Source organism: Mandrillus leucophaeus, unplaced genomic scaffold, assembly GCF_000951045.1.
Source record: "Mandrillus leucophaeus isolate KB7577 unplaced genomic scaffold, Mleu.le_1.0 Scaffold1036, whole genome shotgun sequence".
Taxonomy (NCBI): domain Eukaryota; kingdom Metazoa; phylum Chordata; class Mammalia; order Primates; family Cercopithecidae; genus Mandrillus; species Mandrillus leucophaeus.
The window spans coordinates 598,448-608,963 of record NW_012098499.1 but is presented as its reverse complement, the minus strand read 5'-3'; positions in this window follow the sequence as shown (position 1 = coordinate 608,963).

The window sequence follows — 10,516 nt, the reverse complement described above, 5'->3', positions numbered from 1 at the left end:
CCAACCTCAGAGAAGGTGTTTGGGATCAATTGAGGATATTCTTCAACCTCTCTCTAGAGCAAAAAGCACTTCTAATGCCATAGCATACCAAGATTTATACAACGACTAGGAAAAAGGTTTTGAATGTGTTATGTAGTAATTGGTCCAGCAATAGTGAGAATCTGAAGTTACCACAAGTGCTCCTTATGTCAGAAACCCCAGACTGTAAGGCAGCAGGGTATGGGGTGGGCAAGTATGCAAAATGACGGTATACCTACTATGTACCCATTAAAATTAAAAGTTTGAAAAAAAAAAAGTATAGTACAAAGAGCAGGAGCCTGTAGCTGATTCTGCAAAAAATTCACTTTGGGCCCTTGAATAACGGTTTTACCTCTTTTGATTTTATTTTTCCCACTTGTAAAACAATAGGATTAGGACAGAGTGAGGTTTTTTAAATACTTTTTTTATGTTTATAGCTTTTGAGGTACAAGTGGCTTTTGGGTATGTGGATGAATTACATAGTGGCAAATCTTGAGATTTTAGTGCACTCCTCCTCTGAGTAGTATATGTTGTACCTAATATGTAGTTTTTTATCCCACAACCCTCTAGAGTAGTTTCTTAAGGTGTTTGTTTACTCACTGCAATAAGGAAAATATTTCTGCACATGAACACCAAAAATATGTATTTTTTACTTACCCAAAAATTATATACATAAGCTACTCTAACATGTATAGTATAAAACACACCACAAGTAAAACTTTTAAAATAATTTGAATTTTAAAATATAATAATGAGTCTAATTTATTTCATTTTATCCCATTGAGTCATCATAAGCACCTAGAGTATGGAGTGGCAAACTTTTTCTATAAAGGGCCAGATAGTAAATACGTTAGGCTTTACTGGCCATATTCTTTCTCTTGTAAATATTATTTTGTCTGATGTTAGTACAGCCATTTCAGCTTTCTTATGGTTGCCATTTGCATAACATATATTTTTCTATCCTTTTACTTTCAACCAATTTGTATCCTTGAATCTACAATAGTATCTCTTATAAGGACCCCTTATACATGGTTGGTGGGGATATAAATTAATATAGTCATTCTGGAAAACAATGTGAAAGTTTCTCAAAAAGGGAAAAAAAAAAAAAAGAAAATTGCCGTATTATCCAGCAAGCCCACTTCTAGGTTTATACCTAAAGGGATTGAAATCAGAATCTCATCAAGATTATCTGCACTCTCATAGTTTATTCACAATAGTTAAGACATGGAAGCAACCTAAATGTCCATTGATGGATGAATGGGTAAAGAGAATGTGGTGTATGCATAATGGAATATTATTCAGTCTTATAAATGAAGAAAATGCTGCTATTGTGACAACAGGGATAAACCTGGAGGACGTTATCCAAGTGAAATAAGCCAGGCTCAGAAAGACAAAGACTGCATGATATCACATACATGTGGACTCTATGAAAGTCAAACTCACAGAAGTAGAGAGTAAAATGATGGTTACCAGAGCCTGGGAGGGAGCAGGGATTGGAGGGTGGATGGGAAAACTGGATATGTGAGTCAAAGGGTACAAAGTTTTAGTTGGTTAAGGGGAATGGTTCTAGTGATCTGTTGCATAGCATAGTGACTATAGTTAATAATAATTATTGTATATTTCAAAATTTCTTTAAAAAAATAGATTTCAAATGTTCTCGCAATAAATGATAAGTATGTGAGGTGATAAACCTGTTATTTAGCCTGATTTAATCATTGCACAAAGTACACATGTAACATAACGTAACATTGTACCACATAATGTATATATAATTATTTGTCAATTAAAAAAAAACCTAAACAGAAAACCAAAAACAAAGTCTCCAACAGACAGCACATAATTACACCTTGTTTTTTATTTGAGTTTGACAATTTTGGACTAAACTATTAGTCAGTTCAAATTTAACATTATTATTGATATGATTGGATTTGCATCTAGCACCATTTAGCTTGTTTATTTCTGTATGTTTCATGTCTTTTTGTTCCTCTATTTCTCCTTTACTGCTTTTTTTCTTTGCATTGAGAGAATATTTTCTAATGTAACATTTTAATTCCTTTAAGTTATTCTATTTTTAATGGTTTTGTTTTGTTAACGGCTGTTCTAGAGTTTACTATATATATTTTAATTATCACAGTCTACTTTAAATTTATACTACCATAATTGAAATGAGATATAGAAACCTTGCTTTTCCATAACTATTGTACTTATTGTTGTATGTATGTGTATATATATATTACATTACATAACATCATGCATGTTACAAATATGCTACATAATATATGTTGCAAATCTAACGATATTGTATTTTAATTTTTACTTCATATAATTTTATGTCTATTAAAGAAGCTGAGACATGATGTCTGTTGCAACCACTCAGCTCTGCAACTATAGCATGAAAACAGCCATGGGCAATGCTTACATGATGAACATTGCTGTGTTCCAATAAAACTTTGTATATAGGCATTGAAATTTGAATTTTACATCATTTTTACATCATGAGATAGTCTTTTGTCATTTTTTTCCCAACCACTTAAATATGTAAAAACTACTTTGGCTCACAAATTGTGTGAAAACAGTCAGGGGCAGGATTCAATCTGAGTGCATAGTTGCCCAACCACCTGGCCATCGGCAATTACACTTTAAACTCTTTTATGTGACACCCTGAGGCTACCTAGACATATTACCAGGCCAGCCATGGTGGTGGTGAAATAAGGCCAGAGATTGGGCTTCAGTGTCCTATCTTCATTTCATGAAGAATAGTTGTACTTATATTTTGTTTTGTTTGTCAGATGAGAAATATTGCTTAACAAAATGGAAGGAAAGAAGAAGGGAGAGGGAAGGAAGGAAGAGAGCAGGAAGGGGGAAAAAAGTAATCTCAAATGTTCTCTCTAGACCTGACATTTTACTACTTTCATGTAAAATAGTACCAAATCTTTAAGAACTCTGATAAATTTCTGTATTCTTAAAATCTAAATATTTGTATATTAGGCTGTATTTTCATTTATCTCTATTAATGTCTTTCTGACCTTTTAAATCTAAGTTTATTTTCACAAAGAGAAATAACATTAAGGAGAGGGAACAGATTTTCTATACCCAGACGTAAAGAATTAGGAGAACGGAGATCTTTTAGCACCCTCTTGTGTCCGTAAGTAGTGATCACAACAGCCTAGCCCTCTATTAATAACATCTAAGATCTCAGTGGGATAATATTCTTGCAACAAATAACTAGAAGTGATAACAAGGGTTTGACAATGCTTATTTGCACTTATTTGTTATATTTGAACACATCTTCTACAAATAACAGTTCCCTGAAAAGAACACTTCCTTTCTTCCTTTGGTCTAAATGCTACCCACTCTTTTAAAGAAAAGTTTACCATCAACTTTAGCTCATCATAATTATCGTTTCTGCATAATTAAAGCACTTGAGATTATAGGTTTCAACATCAGACATGGGTTTGCTTCTTAACTCTGCTTTTTATTAGCTGTATAACTCTCTGCAAATCAATCAGCCTTCTCTTCTAAGTGCTTATGCAGCCGTTTATGAATGAATGGAACCCTACCCATGTAAGCATAGTTGTTTCACCTATGACCGAACTAAAAATCATTTTGGCTTAAAAGTTAGAACTGGAGACACAAGCAACAAAAGAAAGAATAGACAAATGGCACTTCGTCAAAATTAATAACTTTTTTGTGTCAAAGGACACTATCAAGAAAGTGGATTGACCACCTACCAAATGGGAAACAATATTTACAAATTGTACATAGTGGATTCTTCTTATTTGTGTTATTTGTAGTACTCAGGTTCTAAAAGTCACTGTAAACATTGAATTAGCAAATATTACAACATTGTTCCTAGAGAAATATACACATATTTATATACACTTTGTGTGTGTATATATGTATATCCCAATTATATATATATTTGCATTACATATATTTACATTTTATATAATGTATATATATTTACATCATATTTAATGTTTGGATATATATCATAGATTATAATCTTAAATCCTAAAAATAACTCATTTTGGTAGGTTTTATTTTCTTTAATTTACAAAAGGGGAAACAAGGTTTAGAAGAGATAAGAAACTTACCTGATGCTGCCTCACTAACAGGTTTGAGTTGAGACTCAAACCCATGCCACTGACTGACCCCAGAGCTTAAACTTTTTGCAGTGTACTGCACTGTCAATCTGGTAATCTCTGAACAGAAGCTGAAACAAGAAGATAGAGCAATGCCTTAGTCAGTCTCAGCTGAGAATATGCAGCTCTGGCAACTAAATTTTTCACTGCTTTGCATATCTTCAAATGACCACTGATTTTGGGATTACAAATAATTTTAGCAAATAGGCAAATTCACAAATATAAAACCTACAGATAATGAGAATCAGCTATATTTGATAATGGTCTATTAACAAAGATATATAAAGAACTGTTGCAACTCAATAAAAAATAAGTCAATTAAAAAATGAGCAACTGACAAAAATAAAATACAATATTTAGAAATACATATAAGCAAGGAGGTGAAAGACCTCTATAAGGTGAAGTACAAAGCATGGTTGAAAGAAATCATAGATGACACAATCAAATGGAAAAATAGTTTATGCTAATGGGTTGAAAGAATCAACATTGGCTGGGCGTGGCGGCTCACGTCTGTAATCCCAGTACTTTGGGAGGCCAAGGCAGGCAGATAACTTGAGGTCAGGAGTTCAAGACCAGCCTGGCCAACATGGCTAAACCTTGTTACTACTAAAAATACAAAAAAAAAAAAAAAAAAAAATTAGCTGGGAGTGGTGGTGCATGCTTGTAATCCTAGCTACTCGGGAGGCTGAGGCAGGTGAACCACTTGAACCTGGGAGGAGGAGCTGCAGTGAGCCAAGATTGCACAACTGCACTTCAGCCTGGGTGACAGAGTGAGACTCCATCTAAAAAAAGAAAGAAAGAAAGAAAGAAAGAAAGAGTCAATGTTGTTAAAATGACCATATTGCCCAAAGCAATCTATAGATTCAATGCAATTTCTATTAAATTACCAACATCATTTTTCACAAATTAGAAAAAACAATTCTAAAACTCATATGAAGCCAAAAAAGAGTCCAAACAGTCACAGCAATCTTGAGCAAAAAGAATAAAACTGGAGGCATCACATTACCTGACTTCAAACTATACTACAAGGCTACAGTAGTCAAAATAGTATGGTACTGGTACAAAAATAGACCAATGGAACAAAACAGATAGCACAGAAATAAAGCCATAAATCTAAAACCATCTGATCTTTGACAAAGTTGACAAAAATAAACAATTGGGAAAGAATATTCTATTTAATAAATGGTGCTAAGATAACTGGCTAACCCTATGCAGATGAATGAAACTGGATCCCTGCCTTTCACCATATATAGAAAGTAACTGAAGATGGATTTTAGACTTAAATATAATGCCTCAAGCAATAAAAATCCTAGAAGAAAACTTAGGAAACACTTTTTTGGACATTGGTCTAAGCAAAGAATTTATGACTAAGCCCTCACAAGGAAATGCAACAAAAATGAAAATGACAGTAGAGACCTAATTGAAATACCCAGCTTCTGCACAGCAAAAGAAAGTATCAACAGAGTAAATAGACAACCTTCAGAATGAGAGAAAACTTTTGCAAACTATGCATCCAACAAAGGTCTAATATCCAGAATCTATGAGGAGCTTAAGCACATCTACAAGCAAAAAGCAACTCCATTGAAAAATGTACAAAGGACATGAAAAGATGCTTCTCAAAAGAAGACACATTAAAAAATTCCAGTATTATTAACCATCAGGGAAATACACACCAAAACCACCATGAGATATCATCTTACCCAGTGAGAATGGCTATTATTAAAAAGACAAAAAATAATAGATGCTGGTGAGGTTATAAAGAAAAAGGAACTTTCATACACTGTTGGTTTGGAAGTAACAAAACGAGCAAGGGTGATATAGAAGTCTGCATGGTGTGTGGCTAGAGTTGATTAGTTTTTGTTTGTTTGTTTGTTTTGTTTTGTTTTTTAAGTTTCATTCCATCTCTAACATTTAATGCTAAAGTATTAGCAGAAAAGAAAAATAACTCTATAAGTGAGTTATATGTTTGAGAAAGAAACACATCAAGAAAGAGATGGAGAGGTGGAGCAATATGACAGAATAGAAGGCTCCACCAGTTGTCCCCCCTGCAAAGAAACCAATGTAAAAACTCTCTACACTCAAAAAAAAACCTTCAGTCAGGTAAGCACTCACAATACCTGGTTTTAACTTCATATCACTGAAAGAGCCACTGAAGAGGTAGGACAAACAGTCTTGAATCACTGACACCACTCCTCCCCCACCTCCCTGGCAGAGGCAGTGTGGTACAGAGTATTTCTGTTCCACGGGGAGATGGAGAGCCAGCAATTATGAGGCGTTAAACTCAGCGCTGCCCTCGTTATAGCAGAAAGTAAAACTAGACCAAACATAGCGGATGCTGGCCCATAAAGGATGCATTTAAATCAGCCCTGGCCAGAGGGAAATCACAGATCCCAGAGGTCCAAACTTGAGTTCCCACAAGCCTCACCACTGTGGGCTAAAGAGCTCTGGGGCACCAAATAAATCTGAAAAAGAGTCTAGGCCACAATGACTGCAGCACCTAGGTGAGTCCTAGGGTTGAACTAGGCCCACAGTGAACTGGGGATTAGAGGGCACAAAACCTACTAATCACCAGTCAGGACAACTTGAGCAGTGCTGACCTTCCTGTAACCCCAAGCTGAATAGCTTGCAGCTCCAAAAGAGACCCTTTCCTTCCTCCTGAGGAGAGCAGAGGCAGGAGTGGGGAGGAGTTTGTCTTGCATCTTGGATATCAGCTCAGTCACAGTAGGATAGAGTATGGTCAGAGCTGTGAGGCCCCCTTTCCAGGCCCTAGCTCCCAGACATTTCCAGACACACCCTGGGTTAGAAGGGAACCTGCTGCCTTGAAGAGAAGGACCCAGTCCTGACAGGATTCATCACCTGCTAACTGAGGAACCCTTGAACTCTGAATAAGAATCAGCAATACCCAGGTACTACACTGAGGCACTTGGGTGAGACTCTGAGACTTGCTAGTCTCGGGTAAGACTCAGTACATTCCCAGCTGTAGTGGCTATGGGGTGAGACTCCCACTGCTGGATAAAAACAGGGGGAAAAGTTAAGGGGACTTTGCCTTGCACCGTAGGTACTAGCTTGGCCACGGTGGGTAGAGCACCAAGTGGGCTTTTGGAGTCCCTGGTTCTAGGACTTGGCTCTTAGACAGCATTTCTGGGCCTGCTTTGTACCAGAGGGGAGGCTGCACCCCTGCAGGGTGAGTCCCAGGCCAGACAGCAGTCACCACAAGCTGACTGAAGAGCCCTCAGGCCTTAACGAAACATCAGCAGTAGTCTGGCAGCATTCCCCATGAGCCTGAGATGGCGGTGGCTGTCTGGAAAGGGAAGAGAAGAGTGAGAAGAACTGTGTCTAATGGTTTTAGTGCCAACTCAGCCACAGTATGATACAATATCAGGTGGACTTCCATGGTCATGAATCTAGTCCCTGGCACCTGGACAGCACTTCTGGACCCAACTGAGGCCTGGGGGAATTTGCCACCCTGAAGAGAAGAATGTAAGCCTGGTTGGCTTTGCCACCTGCTGATTGTAGAGCCCCAGGGCTTTCAGTGAACATAGGTGGTAGAGAGTGGTTAAGCAGGTCTTGGGTGATACCCAGTGCAGTACTAGCTTTAGGATTGATCCAGTGCACTTGTAGGGGTGATGGCCACAGAGGTTCTTGTGTCACTCCAACCCCAGCTCCAAGTTGCTCAAAGCAGAGACAGACTCCATTTGTTTGAAGGAAAGTAAGGGAAAAGAACAAGAGTCTCTGTCTGGCAATCCAGAGAATTCTTCTGGATCTTGTCCAAGACCATCAGGGAGGTTATCTCTATGAGTCCATAAGAATTACAATGCTACTGGACTTGGGATCACCACTAAAGCGATTCAGTTTAGATCACAACACCCAAGTCTTTTCAAATATCTGGAAAGCCTTCCCAAGAAGGATGAGTACAAGTAAACCTGGACTGCAAAACTACAATAAATACCTAACTCTTCAATGACCAGACATAGATGAACATCTACAGGCATCAAGATGGCTCAGGAAAACATGACCTTACCAGATGAACTAAGTAAGTCACCAGGGACCAGTCCTGAAGGAACAGAGATATGTAACCTTTCAGACAGAGAATTCAAAATTGCTGTTTTCAGGAAATGCAAAGAAATTCAATATAACACAGGGAAGACATTCAGAATATCAGATAAATTTAGCAAAGAGATTGAAATACCTAAAAAGAATCAAGCAGAAGTTCTGGAGTTGAAAAACGCAATTGGCATACTGAGGAATGCATCCGAGTCTTAATAGCAGAATTGATCAAGCAACATAGTTAGTGAGTTTGAAGACAGGCTATTTAAAATATATAGAGGAGAAAAATGAAAACAGAATTTAAAAAATGAAGCATGCCGACAGGATCTAGAAAATAGCTGCAAAATGGCAAATCTAAGGCTTATTGGTCTTAAAGAGGAGGCAGAGAAAGAGATAGAGGTAGACAGTTTATTCATAGGGTTAATAACAGAGACTGTCCCAAAGCTAGAGAAAGATATCAATATCCAAGTACGAGAAGATTTAACCGAAGAAGACTACCTCAAGGCATTTAATAATTGAACTCCCAAGGGTAAAGAAAGCATCTAAAGCAGCAAGAGAAAAGAAACACATAACATACAATAGAGCGCTAATATACTTGGCAGCAGATTTTTCAGTGGAAACTTTACAGGACAGGAAAGCGTGGCATGATTAATTTAAGGTGCTGCTGAAGGGAAAAAAAAAAGTTTACCCTAGAATAGTACATCCACTGAAATTATCCTTCAAACACAAAGAAGAAATAAAGGCTTTCCCAAACAAACAAAAGCTGAGGGATTTCCTCAACACCAGATCTGTCCTACAAGAAATGCTAAAGGAAATACTTCAATCAGAAAGAAAAGGATGTTAATAAGCAATAAGAAATCATCTGCAGGCACAAAACTCACTAGTAATAGTAAGTATACAGAAAAACGCAGAATGTCCTAACACTACAACTGCGGGATATAAACTACTCTTGTCTTCAGTAGAATGACTAAACAATGAACCAATCAAAAATAATAACTACAACAACCTTTCAAGACATAGACAGTACAATACAATATAAATAGAGACAACAAAAAGTTAAAAAGTGGGGCATAAAGTTAAGGTGTAGAGTGTTTATTAGGTTATTTGGTTTGTTTGTTTATGCAAATCGTGTTGGGTTGTTATCAGCTTAAAATAATAGGTTATAAGATAGTATGTGCCGGCCTCATGGTAACCTCAAACCAAAATACATACAATGGATACATGAAAAATAAAAAGCAAGAAACTAAATCATATCTTCAGAGAAAAATCATCTTCACTAAAAGGAAGACAGAAAGGAAAGAAATAAAGAAGAGAAGATCACAAAACAATCAGTAAAGAAATAACAAAATGGCAGGAGTAAATCCTTATTTATGAACAATAATATGGAATGTAAATCGACTAAATCTCCAATCAAAACACAGAGTGGCTGAATTAAAAAAAAAACCTGTTGCCTCCAAGAAACACACTTAACCTATAAATACACACATAGACTGAAAATAAAGGGATGAAAAAATGATATTCCATACCAATGGAAACCAAAAAAGAGCAAGAATAGCTATACCTCCATCAGATAAAATAAATTTCAAGACACAAACTGTACAGCCACTATGGAAAATGGTATGGAGATTTCTCAAAAAACCAAACATAGAACTACTATATAATCCACCAATCCCACTATTGGATAATTATACCAAGGAAAAGAAATCGGTATATCCAAGTGATACATGCACCCATATGTCTATTGCAGCACTAGTCACAATAGCAAAGATATGAAATCAATCTCAGTGTCTCTCAATGGACAAATGGATTTTAAAAATGTGGAATATATACATAATAGAATATTATTCAGCATTTTAAAAAGTATGAAATCCTGTCATTGGCAGCAAAATGGATGGAACTGGAGATCACTATGTTCAGTGAAATAAGCCAGTCACAAAAAGACAAATATCACGTGTTCTCACTCATATGTGAAAACTAAAAAGGTTGATCTTCTGGAGGCATAGCATAGAATTACAGACTAGAGTCTGAGAAAAATTGTGAGGGCAGGGAGTTGAAGAAAGTCTCAGTAAAGGATATAAACATATGGTTAGATTGAAGATTTAAGTTTTAATGTTGTTTGACCCCTTTTTTTGTTTTTTGTTTTTTGGTTGTTTTTTTTTTTTGAGACAGAGTCTTGCTCTGTTACCCAGGCTGGAGTGCAATGGCACGATCTCGGCGTACTGCAACCTTTGCCTCCCAAGTTCAAGCAATTCTTCTGCCTCAACCTCCCAAGTAGCTGGAATTACAGGCGCTGGCCACAACACCTG